The sequence below is a fragment of the Leptopilina heterotoma genome, unplaced genomic scaffold (assembly GCF_015476425.1).
Source record: "Leptopilina heterotoma isolate Lh14 unplaced genomic scaffold, ASM1547642v1 Lhet_362, whole genome shotgun sequence".
Lineage (NCBI taxonomy): Eukaryota > Metazoa > Arthropoda > Insecta > Hymenoptera > Figitidae > Leptopilina > Leptopilina heterotoma.
In genome coordinates this window covers 854,561-877,400 of record NW_025111043.1, presented here as the reverse complement: position 1 = coordinate 877,400, position 22,840 = coordinate 854,561, and the positions used below count along the sequence as shown (strand labels likewise).

At 30.2% G+C, this 22,840-nt stretch overlaps 1 protein-coding gene across 1 annotated transcript in view; it reads left to right on the top strand.

Annotated features, from left to right (window-relative positions):
• LOC122505678 (netrin-1-like) overlaps positions 1-22,840 on the top strand; it is a 746,647-nt gene that overhangs the window by 688,562 nt on the left and 35,245 nt on the right. The gene's annotated exons all lie outside the window — the stretch shown is intronic.

Genomic DNA, 22,840 nt, shown 5'->3' with positions numbered 1-22,840 from the left:
CGCCAATCAAATTCGTAAGAGTTTGCGGTGCCACCGTTAGAGCCGCTTCTGACAGTCTAAAATCACAAAAACAATTATTAATTTATTTCTTAGTATACATTAATACATAGTGGACGTATATGGTGAAGTTAAAAAAAAATTTTTAAACGAAAATGGCGTCCTTTTAAAGTCAAAGTTTAGAAAATCTAAATCATCATTTTTTAAACATTGTCTTTAAAAGGACGCCATTTTTTAAATTCCATCATATACCTCCACTAGGTATTAATTTATAGTAAGAAATAAATAAATTTTTTTACTTTCAGGAGCGGCTCTATCGGGGGGCACCGTAAACTCTTACGAATTGGAGACCGCCATACTTTGGCGCCCTCTACTAATCGTAAATAACAGTTGAAAAACAAAACAATTGTTTCTTTTCGTAGTTTTAATACTGTATTTTAAAGTGCAAAAAACGTTTTTATTCTTTCAAGTAAAATGACTGTGAAAAAAATTTCCGTTAGAATAAAGACTAAATGATATTTAGACTTTTGATCTCATTCGTGATGTTTGTGGTTTCATTTTGCTGACGGATAGTCAAAGGTTTCCTAGTTTCTATCTAGTAAAGTTTCTATCTAGCCTGCCTATCTAGCGACTGACAGTTTCCAGCGTTACACTTTGACCAGCCGCTGGCCAGAGTTTCAAGCCAGCCACTAGATTGGAAAGATTTTTCTACATGGGTGGGTTGTTAAACTACGAAAATATCGAATTAAAATACATATGGGCAATTCCACGGGAAATTTTTCTACGACATTTTAGAATCGGTTAAACATATTTTTTTCTCGTTCTTAATAGAAAAATATTGAATACGTATTTTTTTATTTTTCCATATTTGCCAAAATTTTCGAGTTATGAATTTTCGAAATTTTGGATTTTTAAAAGTAGACCTATTTTCAATAGCTTATAACTTTGAAAGTATTGAGTTTGGAAAAAAGTTGTCAAAGGAAGAAAGTTTTGGTTTTTCTTCAACTTTTAAAAGATTTAAAAAAAAAAAATTTTTCAATTTTTAATAAAAAAAAAATTTTTTTTATAAACAAATTAATTTTTTTTAAATTTGGGCGCGATTTTTTTTAATTTTTTTTTTTATTTATTTATACCTACTAATATACAGAAAAATTTCCAAAAAGATTCGAGATGGGCCGACTCGTAGTTTTCGTTCCATAAATTTTTTATAGAACGAAAACTGTGAATTATAAGTCTAATAGCTTGTAACTTTGAAAGTTTTGAGTTTAGAAAAAACTTGTCAGAGAAAGAAAATCTTGGTTTTTCTTTAACTTTTAAGCAATTTAAAAAAACAATTTTTTTTTTAATTTTTAAGAAAATATTTTTTTTTTTTTTATAAACAAATTAATTAAAAAATTTATAGAACGAAAACTATGAGTCGGCCCATCTCGAATCTTTTTGAAAATTTTTCTGTATATTAGTAGGTATAGGGGAAGTGCGCCGGTTGTGGGCACTCTCCGGTTGTGGGCACCCCTACGTAAACTTCGACGGCAAGCAGACTTTACTGAACTAAGTATTGCAAGTCGTAATCGTTGACAATACGGACTTTTCGTATTGATAACGAAACAAATATATGCATTTGTGTAATAGCTGTGAGCATAATAAAGAAAATTTGCATTAAATAAATAAAAAAGTAATTTTGTATTGTTTTCGAAGAGCAACATATGGGTGTAGATTCGTTCAGAAAAAAAGGGTTTAATTTTTTTTTTGCAGTGTTGTCATTATATTTTGTGATTTACCTTCGTGTTTAACCAAAATCCTGCATCACAAAATGTGTTGGTCTTTTTAAAAAATGACTTTCATTCCCGGTTGTGGGCACCTTTATGTTAAGGAAGCTCTACCATCTGACAATGATGAGGACTACTGTCTCATCTATCTAAACTTTCTGCCAAGGAAAGTGACAGCCGCAAACTCCATTAAATGCGATGAATATAGTCGTTCAGTGCATTCGAAGTGCGTTATGTTATGCATACTAGCTACTTCACATGCAAGCATTATGCTTTTGTTAGCGATGAGCATAGTGTGAAAACGTGTCATCATTTTTGTTCTTTATCCCGGCAAAGTCTCTTAAAATAAAGAAACTTTCATTTCTTCTTTATTTGTGTTGATTTCCTTTAATATTTTTCCATTTTTAGCGGATTTTTCAAGGGTGCCCACAACCGGGTACAAAATTTTTTTTGTCAAAAAATTCCCATTTCACTAAATTTCTAATAAAACTTTTTTATTTAAAGGAATCAATTTAATTCCTTCACTGACAGTCACCTTAGACCTCTAGCTTTAAATTCGTACACATATATTTGTATAATATGCACATGGAAAAATGTTATGAGGCAAAAACAAAAAGGTGCCCACAACCGGAACACTTCCCTTAAATAAATAAAAAAAAAATAAAAAAATATCGCGCCCAAATTTAAAAAAAATTAATTTGTTTATAAAAAAAAAATTTTTTTTTTATTAAAAATTGAAAAAAAAAATTTTTTTTAAAATCTTTTAAAAGTTGAAGAATAACCAAAACTTTCTTCCTTTGACAACTTTTTTCCAAACTCAATACTTTCAAAGTTGTAAGCTATTGAAAATAGGTCTACTTTTAAAAATCCAAAATTTCGAAAATTCATAACTCGAAAATTTTGGCAAATATGGAAAAATAAAAAAATACGTATTTAATATTTTTCTATCAAGAACGATAAAAAAATATATTTAACCGATTCTAAAATGTCGTAGAAAAATTTCCCGTGGAATTGCCCATATGTTAAAATATCTGTAAATGGGTGATTAAATTTAAAATGTCATTTTTCATCCTACTAACTTTGATTTTTCGATGTTGGATTTTGAACTTAACGATACTCTATTTTGGTTGACTAGAATATATGATGGACAAAAATAATAGTGGTCGAGCAGGTGGAAGCAAATTTTAATTTTCACCAGGTGAAAAACGATAGGCAGAAATGATAAGAAATTTTCTGTTTTCGTTTATTCTTTTCTAAAATAAATTCTTACAACTTTAAAAAGTTAAAATATTTCAAATTACAATAATGAATGTTTTAACATGACTTAAAAAATATTTGTAATGAGTTCTGCCATAAATTAATATACTTTTAAAGACCAAAAAGACATATGAACATTGAGGGACACCACTGACATTTTTGAAAGATTTCACTGATAATTTTTTTGAATAGTGAGAATAAAATCAGCTTATAAATTACAATCTTGTATCAAATCTTCATTAACTGTATATAAAGAGTAAATTTAACACAAATTTATTAAAAATAAAATAATAAGCTGCAAGAAACAGAATTTTGAGGGGACACCACTGACAAGGGACACCACTGACATTTTGCTTCATTTCTCATTTTCGAAAAAGAAAGACTTTATTTTTAAGTTAAAGTCGGTGCGGTTTTTAAAGTACGTGTAATGCCTGAAAACGAGATACAATAATATTTAAAAAATATTAATATTATGAGCAATTTTTTGATGGGGACACCACTGACATGGTGTGCTCGACAAAGTGTTACTTGGTTTCTGCCACCAACCGTACAAGTTATAGATGTGATAGAATGTTGTAATGTTTTTTCTTTAAGAAGCTATACATATCACCAATACTATTAACGCTTAATAAGGCAATTATCTGCACTAGGTTATTTAAATATCAGACATGATATTAAAAATTTGCGATAATTACTTAAAAATATGAAACTTACGGACAGGCGATTTTGATTTTTTTTCTAGCACTGGATCAAAATTATTCTGCTAGCACAATTACTATATAAAAATATAGACTCTCAGCTGTACAAAATAATTTTTCTGTATCCCTTTGCCGAAAGTACTGTCTTCCCGGTCTGATTTGGCTCCGGGAATAGCGACTTTTGTGGCCGGCTCGACAGACCCAACGAGCGCTCTGATTGGTTACAAGAATTTCAACACACGTACATGTTAGCATAGCAACCACACAGACACGTTACTTACAGAGCTCACGTTTTGAAAACAACTGACAGTCATCAAAATAATGCATGAAATTTCTTATTTTCTTTTATTATTTTTTAATTATTAAATATATATTTGTAAAAGAAAATTTCTTGTTTACTATTTTTTAAATTTTACTTCCAATTATTTTTTACTTATAATTTTTTTGTCATGCCCGCCCCGACCAGCTAATAAGTCTCGGCTTCGCCTCGACTTTGCAAAAGTCGGGCGGGCAACTTATTGAGCTATTTTATTATTCAAACAATAATTATTTAACGTACTTTCGGCTGGGGATACAGAAAAATTGTATACGACACACGGCCAGAAATTTGGATACCCTAGCGAGCGTGATATATAAAGCCTCGGCTTCGCCTCGGCCTTATATATCACGCCGGCCAGGAAATCCAACTTTCTGGCCTAGTATCGTAATATACTATTTCTGGTACTAAAAATGTGAGAATCAAAATTTTTATTATTAGGTAAAGTTCTGATTTCTTAAGTGCGGACAGGGGACACCACTGACATTTTGCTTCTAATTCTTCTGCCAAATTTTTTCAGAGAATTTCTAGCGACTAAGAATTATTAATTTAAGTAGAAGGAGTGATTAAGAAAATTAATTGACTTCAAAAACTTTTATATATGAACTAGTATTCCAGATTTTTGGGCAGGACATGAAAATGACATTTTAAATTTAATCACCCAAATATTAAGATGTACAAAATAATTGAAAACTGAGTAACTATTAAGTATTTATCATTAGATTAGAAATATTATAGCTTCTAGTTTCTGCCTAAGACCCAAGTCATAGTTAATTACTTAGCCTTCGCAGCTAATTTGAATCAAGTCTAAACGATCCCTGTTAGGGGCAACCTTCCTCCACGAGGATTACGAAAGTTTTGCATCAAAGTTATATATTATTATGGACCTCACTGCTGGTTTGTGGACGTCGATTATAATCGATCGATATCGCTATATAACTTGCTCCAACTTAAAGATTTCTCTCTCCCTCTCTCTATTCGAGTGTGCGTGTATATGTATGTATACGTCTTCAAAGATGTATTTTTATTACGCTTATTTGCCACGCTACAGCTTTACTTTGCAACAAGTTGGGACAATAAGGAAGAATTTCCCATTAGCTATTTTATAAATTTTATATAAAGTCAACAAACTTTGAGCAAAAGTTTGTATATTACCTCTGAGACAAAGGACTTGTTGTTCACAATGTCATTCAAACATTATTACTATGCACTTTATTTTAAAATTAATCATAAATGCTTAATTATTCTTCTTATGAGATAAAGAAAAATTTATTTTAATTTAAAGGAATAATTAATTAAAATTAAATTTTTTTTAATTTAACTACGTTACATTGTTAAACTCTTTTCATTAATTGTAAGTGTAAATGCAATGTCGTGATCATCCTAAGCTTTTAGGAATAGTGGCTCACTATTGGTTGCCGTGAATGAAAAAATGTTATTGCTTCACGGAAAAAAATTAATCTCTAAATTAGAGATTAAATCTGACATCTAGGCATAAACTATCACTGGAATCGGACGTAAGATGTAAGCAGATCACTAAAACTGAAATTTGGTATTATATCTAATCCGAATATTAGTATTGTGAAGAACACGTATTTCTTATGCCTAAAACCCAATGGGAAGTAAACGATTGGTTCAATAATGGGCCATGCTTGGCGAACTCCGTTCCATTATTGGAACATTAATGGCAACCATCATTGGACCACCAATGGTTTAAACTTGGGATGATCACGCTACTGCCAATGATCGGTAGCCAAGCATCGGGCCAATATTAGTTGCCAAGGAATTGCCAAGGAAACAAAATCGATTTTCAAAAGCTTGATTTTTTATTGGCAGCCAACAAAAAACAAAGGTTTTGAAAATTGATTTTTCTTAATTATTAATTAAAATTTATTTTTAAAAAATATATTTTTCAAAAAATTATTTTAAAAAAATATATTTTTTAAAAATATATATTTTTTTTAAATTAATAGAACATATTAATTTAATTTGTCACCTCTGGTAAAACAAAGATGAAAGACTGATAAATTCCCTCACTTTATATCTTACAGTGGAGGGATAACTGTGAATGTCTTTGCGGGAGAGGAGCAGGTACTTATAGAGCCAGTGTAACAGGTCACAAGCGAGAAGAAATCACTAGCATGCACTCTGGCGGCACTTGTCGGAACTGTTTTCTGGCGCGCATGCATATCCTGACATTATCGACACAGCGCTTGGCAACCAACGTTGCGCCACTTCCGACAAGCGCCGCCAGAGTGCATGCTAGTGATTTGTTCTCGCTTGTGACCTTTCTCACTGGCTCTATATAAGTACCTGCTCCTCTCTCGCAAAGACATTCACAGTCATCCCTCCACTGTAAAATATAAAGTGAGGGAATTTATCAGTCTTTCATCTTTGTTTTACCAGAGGTGACAAATTAAATTAATATGTTCTATTAATTTAAAAAAATATATATTTTTTTAAAATAAATTTTTGAAAAATATAATTTTTAAAAATAAATTTTAATTAATAATTAAAAAAAATCAATTTTCAAAACCTTGGTTTTTTGTTGGCTGCCAATAAAAAATCAAGCTTTTGAAAATCGATTTTGTCTCCTTGGCAATTCCTTGGCAAATAATATTGGCCCGATGCTTGGCTACCGATCATTGGCAGTAGCGTGATCATCCCAAGTTTAAACCATTGGTGGTCCAACGATGGTTGCCAATTGTTTTGCCAAGAAAAAACCATTGGGTACCAAGCATGGCCCATTATTGAACCAATCGTTAACATTGGCAACTTCCCGTTGGGAAATGATAATAGGAATCTCAAATTTTATGACATATGGAACATATGTTCTAAACTATCAACTTACTTGAATAAATTCAAATCTAATATATTATTTGAATAAACAATATTAAAAATTTTAGTCGTATAGTTATATAATTCTTATTTTTGTAATAACTCGATGTAATACACGGAGAGAGAATATATATTAAATTTTGTAAAAATATTTTCAAATTGGGGAAAAAGTGCGACAAAGCGAAATTTTGATATAAAAAATACTAAACTTTAAAAAAACTTATGTGAAATTTAGTATAATTATATCAAATATCAAGAATATTAATTAAATTCTTATATAACTTTAATAAATTTCACAAAACTTTTTTTAAAGTTTAGTATTTTCTATATCAAAATTTCGCTTTGTTGCACTTTTTCCCCAATTTGTAAAATACTTTTACAAAATTTAATATATATTCTCTCTCCGTGTAAAAATTTATAATTTATCACAATTTAGAGTGAGAATTATTCACAAAATATTTATATTGTTTTCCCTGTATGAACTATACATTGACAAGTATAAAAAAGTATGTAGTTGGATATTTTTAAAACACAATACGAATTTTATATTTTTATTTCATTTTTTTGTTTTAACGGCGTTGGAAGGTCTGTAAAATTTGTAGGTTACAATTATCGCCCGACAAAATACGACACTGACTGATTTAAATGACGTGAAATAGGTAAATAAACATTTTTCAACCACTTTTTCTCTAAACACAGACACTTTTTACAAAATAGGCCGACATATAACGAGTAGGAATCTTCTTAATTACCTAAATTCAAAAGATGGTTTAAATTCATGCAGAAACGCGGTTGTAAAATGTAAAATTGGAAAGTGATGTAATGCTAAGAATATAACAGCTGGACCATTGTGCTCTCTGCATGCTTCTGCCCTCTTCTGGCGACTGGCAGTAATCCGCTTCTTGTTGTCTGTCATTACATTACTTTCCAATCATTTCCAATTTTACATTTTACAACCGCTTGACAACCGCGTTTCTGCATGAATTTAAACAATCTTTTGAATTCAGGTTATTAAGAAGATTCTTACCCATTGTATGTTGGCCTATTTTGTAAAAAGTGTCTGTGTTTAGAGAAAAAGTGGTTGAAAAATGTTTATTTACCTATTTCACGTCATTTAAATCAGTCAGTGCCGTATTTTGTCGGGCGACAATTGTAACCTTAAAATTTCACAGACCTTCCTTCACAGACCTTCGCTTTTATTTAGATATTTGAAAATAAAATTAATACTTAATTAATTAAAATGGTTTAAATCTTTTTTGTCACTGATTAACTTAAAACACAATGTACCTAATTCATATAAAAAAAGTTGTGAAATTAACAAATCTCTAAATCAGAGATGTGAATTTATGTCGTTTTCTGGTATAAAGTTTGACAGAATCAAACACAACTTATCACAGTAATTGTGACTATAATGTTTAATTTAGATACACTTATATTTCATTGGACTTCAAATAAAGAAAGGTTCCCCAATTTCAAGGAAAGCTTGCCTTGATATTCCACTGTAAGGTGGAAATCTTGTACTTTGAGGATTAATTTTAAAACTTCCTACAATAAACTGACACACATTTTTGAAGACGTATGGCACCTTTGATTTGTCTAGTGTTCGTGACCTTTCGAAGATGAATTACACGAGCCATAAAGTAATTTCAAGGTAATCTCCTTTCCCGTTTCCTGCAGTCGGATATGCGCCCGTTGTCACGAAACGTCAGAGTCAATTTTGCAGTCTATAAAATGCTCAATATTGCATTTTAATGTGTGGCCTCCGATTACAGTGATTTTCATTTTAAATAAATCGATAAATCGTTCGCTTGATTTTCTATAAATGCGCGTTAGAAACCAGCAACACTAATTAACCCTAGGAGTAACTGGGGTGTCTGGACACCCCAAGCAAAACTCAAAATATTCCCATGGCTTAACCAATAATTTTTTTACGCTCAAAACCCGTTGATAATTTAGTTTGAACCTCTATCTTTTGACACCTGTATGTGCCGCCAAAAGTTTTGCTCTAGGAAGAGCTCTATCTCCTGTTAAAATACGTCTGGGATGTCTGGACACCCCAGTTACTCCCTAACGTTAGAAAAATTGTCAATATAAGTAAATTCAAATTTTTTTAAAAAATCGTCTTTAATCAGTTAAAATCATCTGATAAAGTATAAATTGATAGGTTATGCATGAAAAAGTTGTATTTTATAAAAAAGGAACATTTTTATACAAAAATTCTATTTTTATGAAAAATAGACATTCTGTATTTGTAACAACTTATGAAATTTGAGTTAAGATTTATTAAAAATTTCTGTGCTCTCTCTACAGTCAGAAATTAAATTCTAATACAGAAAAATGTAGTATATGACAGTCAAATTAAAATTATAAATTCTATATTGTTAATAATATTTTAACATATATTAGAGGTATTAAGAATTGTTAATTAAAACTTTGATTAAATATTAATTTACAGAATCATTTCATAAGTTATTAATTTTAATGTTAATATATTCAGATATATTAAGTTTGTAAAATTTTGAATTTATAACACCATTTTTAGTAAATATTAATTGTTTAAGTCCATTTTATAGTTGATTTTTAAAATTTTCACTATTCGTCAATTGTCTTTAATTTCTTTCACTTCAGATGTTCAAATAATTATGTTTTTTGGAAGTAATACAAAAACTAATTTTTTCCCCTAAAAGTGTATCTATTTAACTTTAAAAACCTAAAATAGTTTTTAAATTAGTCAAATTTTTAAGAAACTACAACGTTTTTTGTGAAAAAGTCAATTTTGCAATTTTTTGGTGTTTTTTTTGGGGTTTTATGGTTTTTTTCAAAATTTTTTTAATTTATCAAAATATGAATAATATTATTGTATTTCTTACTAAAAAACCAATCAATTCATTATAGCTAATTTTTTGTACGTCAAATATAAACCTTATAAAACAAGTTTAAAGCGTGGGGTGTCGGGACACCCCAGTTACTCCTTAGAGGGTGAGTAAATTAACGTACTCCTTCTAGGGTTAAAAACTATTTTTATTCACCCTCAAGCTCTACATTTATCAAAAATAAAAACATATTTGTCCTAATTTGGAAAAATGGGTACCAAAAAATACTAAACATAAGACGAAATAATTTGAGAATAATAAATTTGTTATAAAATGTCTTCAAATTAAAATTTTTTAAGATTAAATAGATACTTTTCAAAGTCCTTTTTCAAAACTTTTTAAAACAACGTTCTTATTGAATTATTGAAGCAATGTTAAGGTTGGGCTAATTTTAGTCCACTTCGCTTGAAATATAGAATTCAATGTCAAGCTGCGAATTTAAAAATAGGACTAATATTGGACCTAGATAAAAAAATAATTTTAATATTATTAGGTAATATTTACTTTTTGCAATTATAAATATTTATGATTAGTTAATATCAGGGTTCAACACGGACACGTTTCAAGACTAAAATCACATTTAGGGCATTCTACGCAAAGCGATCAACCCAAAGCTTATAATAGAAAAATTCTAATTTTTAAATTCCTGCACGGAGAGAAATCTGTTGCTATTATTGCTTGCAGAATCTTTACAAATTTTATTAGTCACTGCTGAATAGAATTTTAGCTTGAGGTTATAATAATTTATATACGAAATCATCTATTTAATGTAATGGAGAGTTCGATGCAATAAAAACAAAAAGCAGCTGCTAATTTTGCACGAAATCTTTATTATAAATATAAAGAGAACGTGCTATAAAAGTATTAGATTCTTCTTATAAGAATCGCTCGAACTCCGACTGATTTTCAGGCGGACTTTATACAACACAATCTTACCTGCGTATACGCACATATAACTCACACACACATATATTTCTCTGGATGGTTTCGAGGAACGGAACGCGTACAAAGCGGTGACGTTTGCAATAACATAACCTAACAATTTTGACATGTTGCTTATATATTCAAACACGAATAAAAATGCAATAATTTTTAAATAATATACTTACTATTAAATAAATATTATCTTTTTATAACAGCAACAAGTATTAAATACTACATATAATATATAATAATGTTTTACAGGACAGAGAAATATCAAATATATAGAGAGAGAGAGAGAAATATATGTGTGTGTGTGAGTTATATGTGCGTATACACAGGTAAGATTGTGTTGTATAAAGTCCGCCTGAAAATCAGTCGGAGTTCGAGCGATTCTTATAAGAAGAATCTAATACTTTTATAGCACGTTCTCTTTGTATTTATAATAAAGATTTCGTGCAAAATTAGCTACTGTCTCTTATGCTTATTGCATTGACACACTAAAAAAAAAGTTTTACTTTTAGCCTGTTTTCGAGGCTGAATTTAAGGTGTAAACGGAGTCAGCCCCATTAAACAAGGACAGACTTATGTGAAATACATGGGCTGAATTTAAGGTGTAAACGGAGTCAGACTTTTTTTTTCCTGTGGAAAGTATTTTTACAATAAGTATATGAATCGATGCTAAAAATATAATAGAAACGTTAAGCAATTTAAGTAATGTGCTCTTTCGAGTAATATTAGCAGCAGATTTCTCTCCGTGTGCTATTTCCATTAAAATGCATTAAATGACAAAAATTAAGTCTCATTTTTATAGTAAATTTTAATTTAAAAAATTTTGAAATTCATAAGGACAGCTATCTAAATATTAAGATTTAATATCAATATAAACATTAAAAGGAAATTCAACACATTGATTTAACTTAAAAGTAATAGGTTGTTTCAAAAGCAAAAAAAACAAGACTGGCTTGAGATATCTTTTCAATCTAGTGTCTAGACCGAAATGTAACGCTCCTAACCTTTATGCGCGAGATAGTTATGTTAACATTGTTTTTCTAGATATAATAGTAATTCGTAATTTATTCTGTCTAGGAACTACACTACCGTCCAAAAGTATCAGGACGATTACATTTTTTGACTCTATAAAAAAACATGCCATCACTTTTTCAATCATATCTCGGAAATAAAAGGAGGTATAAAAAAAACTTAAATACGGTTAGAAAGCTGATTAAATTCTGCGTAAAATAAGCCATCTTTGAAGTCATTTCGTTAATTATTTTTTGAGTTGTAGAGTGAGAAAGAAATAAAAAAAATTATAAAATTTTCTCATTTTTGTCTCTTGACTTCAACTTTTTCAAAAATCTAGAAAAATTTAGATAAAATTTTTCTAAAAACACAGAAATCTTCGTTAGAATTTTATCTTTAAAGTAAGTCTTCGAAAATTAAAAAAGGTTAATCAGTCTTTGATATATCATTAAAAATGTGAAGCCGTGTTTCGACCGATTGGTGCATTGAAATTCAACTATGACGACTCGATTGTGGCTTCGCGCGGCAGCGAATGAGAGAGAAAACAGGAACAAATTCATGCGGGGGAACGATGAAGTTTTGAGTAACTACATTGGGGTTTCACTGTTCGACTTGACAAAAAATGTATGTAGAAAAACTTGATAATATCAAGCTGGGGCCAACATACACTGGAAAAAAATTCTTGTAATGTATATTTTCATCTTGGCTCAAAAAACGGATTACAAACTACAAAATGGAATTTATTTGTGTTCTATTGCAACACTATTTAAGAAGAAAAAAGTAAAAAATATTAAAAATTAGGGCGGAGAGCGGGGTTGAAAGTGCCGATTTCGACAAAATGAAAGAAAACAATAGTAAAATAACAACTATATTTGTTTTTATTTATGAAATATTTGGAGTAGAATTTTATGTAGTTTTTGAATTTATTTATACTTTTTAATAATTTTTCATAGTTTTCAATAAAAATGTGATTTTTTGCAGCGCGGCGATGCGTCCCAACGACTTTCGCTGCGGGGCCGGTTGTGCCGACGCTGGGGCAGATTGTGCCGCATAGATTTTTGTCTTGTTTAAATTACAGCAAATTATATTATTTATTATAAACATTCAAATACACAGTAAGTCAACACCAGAATAAATTAAAATAATCTGCAACGTTTTAATCAAAAGTTTTGAGTTACGAATTTTCAAAGTTTTTCGTTTTTTGAATGTTTTTTTTGACGTACTTTTAATATCAGATAACTTGAAAAATATTGTTTCTTTCTAATTTTTAACAAGAGAGGATTAGTTTTGATCTTTTCTCTACTATTGAATATTATGTTAACAAAAAAAATTTTCCTATTTTATACTAAAAAAATAACAATTTTTCATAAACAAATTAAGTTTTTTTTAACTTAAGATATTCAATAAAAAAAATTTTTTGTTTAAAATGTACCTGAAAGTACTAAGAAGTTTTTGCAAAAAATTTTAGAGTGAATCTGATAAGTTTCATGGATTTTAAAAAATAATTAATCTCTGCGTGCAGGTCGCTCGCACGCGGCATATTGTGCACCTATAGGTCAAAAAACAGATTATTAAATGCCATTTTTTACTTTTTTTAATTTATTACATTTGATATAACTAATAACTATGTTTCACGTGGAATTTCCCATACATGCACGGAGAAAAAGGAATAGTTGACAGATCCAGATACATGGATATCACAACCATATTATATTGAAAAATACGGGATATCCATAGTTAAGGTTGCTGCATCCATATTCTATGGCTGGCTGTATATTGTTGGAGCAGCAAAAGATCTATGGTTGGGTGATCCATTGTAATGGAAATGGGAAACAAAAGAATTTGAATCACTTAATGGTGTTCCGCAGCGATCGCCTTTTAAAAATGGCTTCTCAAATGTATACTTGATTTGAAAATGATTTTTCTCCCAATTCAGACAGTTATTGCAAAATCGGAGAAAATACAAGATATCCTGAATAGTTTATCTTTCATTTGCGCGCAAGAAGTAAAAGATATATTTAAATTTACAACGACAGGAAGTAAAATAGGAAAAAGTTAAACAAATGCGCGATATATAAAATTACTACCAGAGGGCAGCACCTAATGGGCACATCTAATTTTCTCATTTTACTTCTTGACGTCGTGTATTATATTGGATTTTCAATTTCTTGTGCACAAATGAAAAAACAAAATTTCAGGATAACTGGTATTTTTTCCTATTTTGCAATAATTGTCCAAATTGGGAGAAAAATCCTTTTCAAATTATGTTTACGTTCAAGCAGCCATTTTTAAAAGACGACCACTGTTTGAAATTGCGCAACACCGTTAATTAATTAAATTCTATTTCACTTGAGATATTTTATACACATTTTTGTTATTTAATACACACCACTTATTGTATAACCGCATATTAACAAAATAAATTATTAACCGATGGGGGGAGATACGAACCCTAGACCTAACGCATACTAAACACTAACGCTATCCACTACATTATACACACAACTACAATATTTGAGCATATAATATTCCTTATATACTCTACACATATTTCATAAAAATAAATTTACATAAACACATATAGACAATAACGATAATAAATAATAAACAATTATAACACTATTTATATACAATAAACTCACAACGTGATTATATAGACGTGACAGGAAACCGACGCGACGGACAAATTGAGACGTCCATTTTTAAATGGATGCCATGATAATGAATTGCGCGCAACATGTATCGAAATTTTGAACTAACTATGGATCTCCCAACCAAAGTTTATATGGATGAGGCAGCCATATGTGAAAATCCATAGCATGAATTGTAAGCCCAACCATGCCTATGGATGTCACATCCATATTTGATTCAATATAATATGGCTCCCTCATCCATTGAATATGGAATGTGCTTCCATTCTGAAAGTTGTCTCTTCCATTGAATTGGATAACACAACAATATTCTGCTCAACAATATTTTTATGGATATCTCTTCCAGACCTTTTCTTTCCGTGTGTTGTATGTTCTTATTCTAAAAAATTGTCCCTAACTGCGGTACAATCATTGCGCAGTTTTTCACTTTTTATCGAATATGAAAAAACCAGTTGATTAAACGGTTAAGTATAACCTACAATTTGATTCCTAATTAAATGTGAATCATTTTAGTGAAAAAAACGCGTTGATAACTTCAACCATTTAAAAAATAGACCAAAAGTTGCACACCTGAAAATTTATACTTACATGTGTCAAGGCATCAAGATACTAACAACTGTTTATTTCGCGTAGTAAATGAAATTAAAATGACTGCCAAAGGTGCGCAGGCGTAAAATAATACATCTCTCATTTCAATTTTTTAAAAATCTTTTTTCGTTTTCGAGATATAAGCAACGGCACAACCTAACCCCGGCACTTTCAACCCCGCTCTCCCCTACAAGAACTACAATTTTTTACAAATTATAATTTTTTCGTTTTTCTGAAAAATTGTTTTCATTCAGCATTTTTTTCTATAATAAAATGTTTATAATGAAACTTTTCAAGTTTGCAAACTTCTTCTTCAATAATGTTTAACAAATTTATTAAAAACAACTTTTTTATGACGATCTAATGAGAAGTTATTAAATAGTACAGTTTTTAAAAGTAAACAGGGTCACAGAGACCCTGAGTGTTCTTTGTGTTCGAAAAAAAAGATGTGTACTCCGAGGGTTAATTATTTTGGTGTTAATTTAATCTGCAACGCTTTTTAATACCTTGTAGTTTATTGTGTTAAAAATTTGCAAACAAAATTTGAAATATTACAGTAGAAGAAATTCTAAAATAATTCCATTTTCAATAAATTATTACAGACAAAGAATATTATTTTTCTTTTGAAAATTTATGTATTTCGTTGGAGAAACGAATGAGTGCGTATAAAAATTGAAAATAAAGTAAAAAGTTAATTGAAGTACCGTGTAAGTAATTTGAAAAATCATGAGACGTAATTAACGCTAAAGCTCTTAAGAACATTAATGTATTTACAACAGTGTGTTTTTAAAACAGAAATTTAAACTTGGTTCGAATATATTTATCTTATATACTAGCGTTTACTCTAGACGCCTACAAGTTGTTTGGTGCCAAAAAAAATATTTTTAGCTCCATTTACAGGGTAATTTTCCTAACTTCCTTGAAGCATCGCTTTCACGCGGAAAATAGCAACCACAATTATATATTACATAAGAAAATCTAGATAACAGACTTTATACCATATGTACAGATATAATTTAAGAAATTTAATAATATAAAAAAAATTTCATTTACATTTTTTACTTTATAACTATTATACATATATTATTATTAGTATAGTAATAATATAAATATGAACTTTTATATTTTATTACTATATGTCATTAGACATATTTTTTTTTTTACTATAAACATTTTCAAAAATTACTGACAGCAGCACAAATTAAAAACGTAAATAAATTAACAACTATAAAAGTTTATGAATCAGTTTATAATACGTGATGCGATTATTCGAATATTTGAATTTGTAAATTAAATAAATTAAATTAGTTCATTCGAACGTTCAGAATTTTAATTAATTTTTATGAAGCTTCACTTAATTTCATTTTTAATCAGATACGGATTTATTGAAAGTAAAATACAAAATTTGATCGTTGATGTAAGTAAGGGAAAATTTGAATGAAAAATTATAGGGTGGATACGAACTTAAAATCATTAACCTAAAGACTGCGTAACTGCTTCTAATTAATGGGAAACTGAAAATAGACACCAACTGCATGTAGTAAGTAGATAGATGTATATCGTTCGACTAGACGGTACTTTTAAATGGCTGTCTCGGGAAGTTTGCCAGAAAATATTGGATAGTGATATGGTTCAGATTTGTGCAGACATGATGTGTCTTTGTGAAGAAATTCAGAGAAAGGAATAAGGCAATAACGACAGAATACCGCAAGAAGTTTCAACAAAAAAAAAAGAAAAACAACTTTTTGTTATAAGTCATTCATGTATTTTAAATTTGGTTCTTTATAATAAGAAGTTACTTTTCCTTTGGTTGTTGGCGAGACTGCTATTTTTCTATAGTGAGTAAGCGATGTTCTCTTCGATTTAGTTTAGCTTGAGCACATGTATAGAACAGTCAAAGTTCACACTGTAAACTCTTTTTGCCTTGTTCAAATAAATATTGGTTTAATCTCTAATATATACTTTAATTATTTTACATTTAATTGGGTTCCAAAACTACAGGTTATGGGCCCAGGCTACATTTGTAAAATCCGGAATCTACGAGTGTAAAATTGTGTATAAAAGGAAAATTACTGAACGGAAAAATGGCTGCCTCGAACAACATACAGTTTAACACAATCAAACCGTTTGATAGGAATAATTTCTCAAATTGGGAATTTCGTGTTAAATTGTTACTGGAACAATCTCAGGTACTTAGTGTGTTGGAAAATGATCCACCAGCGGAAGCCCAAGCCCAAGCTCAATTCACTAAAAATGACATAAAAGCGAGGAACATCATAGTTTAGTGTCTGGCAGACAATATGTTGGAAATTATTAAATTAAAGAAAACCGCAAAGGAAATCATGGAAACTCTTGAAAATACGTACACAAAGAAAGGAATCTCAACTCAAGTCCAACTACAGCGGAAGCTTCGTGAATTGAAATACGACGATAACACATCATTAAATTTATTTTTCACTGAATTTGACCACATAGTTTGTGAATTAAAAGCAGCAGGTGGGGAAATAAAAGATAACGAACTAATATGCCAGATGCTGTCAGCTATGCCCGAAAGTTTCCAAGTAATAACAACTGCCATCGATGTTATGTTTTGTCAAGATGAAACGAAGGTCAACCTTGACTTCGTCAAAAACAAACAAAACAAACAATAAGAAAACACAGGAACCAAACAAGACTTCGGGTAATTTTCCTTATAGATGTCATTTATGCGGTGAGATGGGACATATGCGTAAAAACTGTCCGAAAAATAAATACAAACAAGGGAACAGACAAGCACACTCTACTGAAAAGCAACAGAAAGAAAACGAAGATGAGGAAATAAGCTTTCTGATAGAAAACGATACAGAAATCTCAACAGGAAATTCTATGATTTGTAATATAAACTTGAAAGAGGTTAAATTTGTTATTGACAGTGGAGCAACACATCATTTGGTAAAAACTGAATACGAAAGTGAAGTTGTGAATAAACGGGAAATCAACCAAAAAATCAGTGTAGCCAAAAAGGGACAAAGTATTACTGTTTTGAAAGAAGGTGACTTGTGTGTAGTGACGGACACAGACAGAAAAATAACGATAAAAAATGTCTGGGTGTGTGAAGATCTTTCACATAATTTGTTAACGGTTAGAAAATTGGAAGAAGCAGGAATAGAAGTGATTTTTAAAAATAAAGAAGTGAAAATTAAGAAACATAATCGTGACATCTTGAAAGGAACAAGGAATGGAAATCTGTATTTTGTGACCTTTAAATGTGTGTTATCCGGTAGTGCAAATTTGTCAAGTGCAGAACAACAAATGCTTCTACACAGGAAAATGGGACACTCGAGTAAACATACATCACCGATACTGTGCGAAACATGTATTGGAGGAAAACAAACGAGATTACCTTTTCGACTACTTGAAAACGATAGGAAAGCAACAAGGATACTTGAGATAATTTCGACTGATGTGTGCGGACCCATTACCCCTGCTACGCATGATAAATACAGGTATTTTGTCACATTCATAGATCATTACTAACACTTTTGTGTAGTATTTCTAATCAGAAATAAAAGTGAAGTTTTCGAAAAATTTAACGAGTTTGTTTGTCAGGTGGAAGCAAAGTTCAATTCGAAGATTGAAAGAGTGAGCTGCGACAACGGTGGGGAATACACTTCCGGAAAGTTCAAAACTTTCTGCGAGAAGAAGGGAATAAAAATTGAATACACCGTCCCAAGAACACCTGAACAAAATGGAGTAGGTGAGAGACTTAACAGGACCATTCTTGATAAAGCAAGATGTCTCATAATCGACTCGAAATTAAACAAAGAATTTTGGGATGAAGCTATTCGTGTATCTGCATACCTTCTGAACCGAACTGAAACGTCAACACTACCAGATAAAAAGTTACCTGCAGAAATTTGGTTCGGCTACAAACCAAAATAAAATAAAATTGTTTGGCTGCACGGCCTACAATTAATTACCGAAGGAGGACAGAACATCTAAACTAGATTGCAGAAGTCAAAAATTAATTATGATTGGATATTCAGATAATAGATACAGACTCTGGAACCCGATCGAAAGAAACGTCATTCATGCTCGAAATATTATTTTCGATGAAAAAGGAAATAGCGAAACAACAATAGTAATAGAACACGAGATCGAACGAGAAAAGAACATAGACGAAAAGAAAACAGAGGATCTGGAAGAAAACAGAACAGAAGATCGTGGAAATAAACACATCGAAAAGGAAAATCCGACAGAAACACCTGTAAGAAGAAGCGAGAGAATAAAAATGAAACCGAAATACTTAAATGATTACTATCTCGATGACTTTGATGACATCAACTTGATAACAGCTCTATCTGCAGGAAATTTACCAAGTGAAGTGCCTCAAAGTTACAGTGAAGCGATAAAAAATAAAAATTGGAAGGAAGCGATCGACAACGAATTATTATCACTGAAGGAAAACAATACATGGACATTAACGGAACCACCAGAGAATGTTGATGTGTTAGATTCAAAGTGGGTTTTCAAAGAAAAAGAAATTAATAGTGTTATAGTGAAAAAGGCCAGGTTAGTGACACGTGGTTTTCGACAGAATGTACTAAATAATGACATATACGCACCCGTAGCTCGTATGTGTACAATTCGTATTCTATTGTCTCTGTATGTACAGAATGATTTTTTTGTTCAACAGTTAGACATAAAATCAGCGTTCTTGTATGGAATATTGTAGTCACCAGTTTACATGCTGCCACCGGAAGGTATTGGAAATATAAAAAAAGTTTTAGTATGTAAACTTAATAAATCTCTTTATGGGTTAAAGCTGGCTGCAAAATGCTGGAACTCGCTTTTTCATATTTTCTTAATCAGTCTGGGACTTCAACGTTCCATAAAAGATCCATGCTTGTATTTCAAGGACGGAACGTATTTGTTAGTGTATGTCGATGATTTGATACTGTTTTCAAAGGACAAACATGATTTAGATTGCATTAAAAGAAAATTGATAGAAAGATTTAAAATTAAAGAATTCACTAATCAAAACTTGACATTTTTAGGTTTAGAAATAAAAAAAATTAAAGATGAAGTCCTTATTAGCCAAAAGGGTTTAATTAAGAAGGTTTTAAATAGATTTAACATGGATAATTGTAAAACATCAGATGTGCCCTTGCAGCCAAAAATACAAATTCTTTTGAATAATGTTACTGAAACTAAAAACTCAAGGTTACCATATAAGGAATTAGTTGGCTGCTTGATGTACATCATGTTGGGGAGTAGGCCAGATCTGAGTTTCTGTATCTCATATTTTAGTCAATATCAAAGTAATTTTACCGAAACTCATTGGAATTATCTAAAAGGTATTCTAAGATATTTAAAACAAACAGAAAATTACGGTTTAAGATTTACGAAAAGTACTAACGATAATTTAAAATTAGTTTCATTTGTAGACTCAGATTTTGCCAACGATCCACAGGACAGAAAAAGTATTACAGGATTTTTAATTAAATTAAATGATAACATTGTCTGCTGGAAATCAAAAAAACAAAATATTGTAACCCTCTCAAGTGCTGAATCTGAATACGTTGCGCTGTCAACTTGCGTTACAGAAAATTTGTTTTTGGCTCAAATGTTAGAAGAAGTGCTTAAAGTTAATATTTACCCACACGGAGAGAAAAATCAAGCGTTTTTAGTATGGAGACTTCCTATGGTAATTTTGTATGAATGCCCTGCTTAAGAGGCGTGTCCTTATACCTCAGTTGCATGAAACATATACTAAAATAGCATGGATCTCTTGCAATCGTAGTATACTGACGTCCCATGCGTTTAAAGGTAGAACTTTTATGCTGATAACGTAGAAATTGATACAAATACAGCAGAAATTTTACGCCTATTGCGCATGTGCATTCTTTTACTAAATAAGGTTAACTGTCCATACTAAAAACGCTTGATTTTTCTCTCCGTGCAATAACGATTTACGAAGACAATCAATCATGTATTAAAATGGCATCAACCCTCGAAACAAAAAGAACAAAACATATTGATGTAAAACATTACTTCGTTAGAGACTGCGTGAAAGATAAGAAAATTGTTTTGAAATATGTAAGTTCAGACTCACAACAAGCCGATATTTTAACGAAGCCTCTTGGAACAACGAAATTTAAGTTTTTCAGAAAATTGATGAAGCTAGAGGAGATTTAAATTGAAACAATTTTGTGACTAATTAGTTCTATGATTAAATATAAATACAGAATTGCAGGAGAGTGTTAAAAGTCATTCATGTATTTTGAATTTGGTTCTTTATTATGAGAACTTACTTTTCCTTTGGTTGTTGGCGAGACTGATATTTTTCTATAGTGAGTAAGCGATGTTCTCTTCGATTTAGTTTAGCTTGAGCACATGTATAGAACAGTCAAAGTTCACACTGTAGTACTGTAGTACTTTATGCGTTTGTAATATTTCAATTAATGTATTAAAAATTAATCCTAATTTTTCACCAGCTTTTGGAGTTATGTAGAGTCTAATTCGAACTAATTGTATCGCAAGTAGACCCTACGTTACGACTGCTAAAATCTAAAATAAGACCTATATTGTAGGCTGAATGTAGGGCTTAAATTTTGCCAAATAAAAATATTACATCAATAAAAATTAAAGCAAAAAGCAATTTTTTAAAAACGAATTAATATAATAAAACATTTTTTAATTAGATAAGAAAATTCCCGGTTTGGCAAAAAATCCCCGATTTTTCCTGGTCGAATTAAATTTCCGGCTATTTCTCGGTTTTCTTTCGCGGTTGATAGACACTTTGTTAAATGTATTGGTAGAAACTATAACACGTTTTCGACTCCTACATGGGAATCTACATGGGATCCATTTTCATAAAAGAAACCATTTGGATTCCCATGTAAAACCGTATGGTAAATTGCGACACGATTTTGAGTGATAACTATACCTTAAATAAACCCAAAAAGCCTATATTTATTTAAGAAAAAATTCCATGTAAAATCTATTTTTATTTTTCAAGTAGGTATAATTTTTCCATATCCCTATTGAAAATTTCCACATGGGATTTTACATTTTACCCTTTTGTGCTTAATGCCCGGATATAATGTTGGAAAGCAACAACATACCCCAAAGATTTCTAAAATTCAAAAAGCAAAATTTTAATTAATAACTAGGAATTTGTTATTTATTTTTATAGTCATTTTTAAAACATTTCTAGAATTCAAAAATAAGAAAATTTTGATTCATAAATCCCAATTTGACCTAATGGCGTTTTAAGGACTTTATATGTTACCGTACCCGCTGAAGTTAAATTTCAGTTTTATTGATGCTTTTACTGTACCCTTTATATTGAACATATACATATATTTTATTTTCTACGTTAAATGAAATATGAAAATACATGCTATGAAATTTCCAAACTTAAAAGATTAAAATAACAATACACAAATTATTTGCAAACTCACGTTAATTGATTTTAAAAAATTTGTAATAGACATCAAATTCATGACTCTAAACTTGTTAATAAAATAAATGTATTGAATGTAATTTAAAGTTTTAAAACATCAACCGATATCAATACCAACTTCATAAAAAATTAAACAATATTGAAAAAAAACTAATTAAAAATTTGGTCGAAAATCAAAAATATGATTTTGGCTTTAAAATTTGGATTTATTATTTATATTTAATTTTTATAGTGAAAATTAGTTGTATTTATATTAAAAAGTAGCTACAAAAAGTGTCACATCAATTTGACAAAAATTAAAAAAATTTGCATTTTTTCAATTTTTTGAAATTTGTGAAAAAAGCTATGACTTTCGTTCAGCTTAATATTTTTCAATCGGATATGGCTAGAAATTTAAGTTAGACCAATACCTAAGAGACTGTAAAGTTTTGTTTTAATCGGTCAAGTAGTCTTTGTGTTTATCCC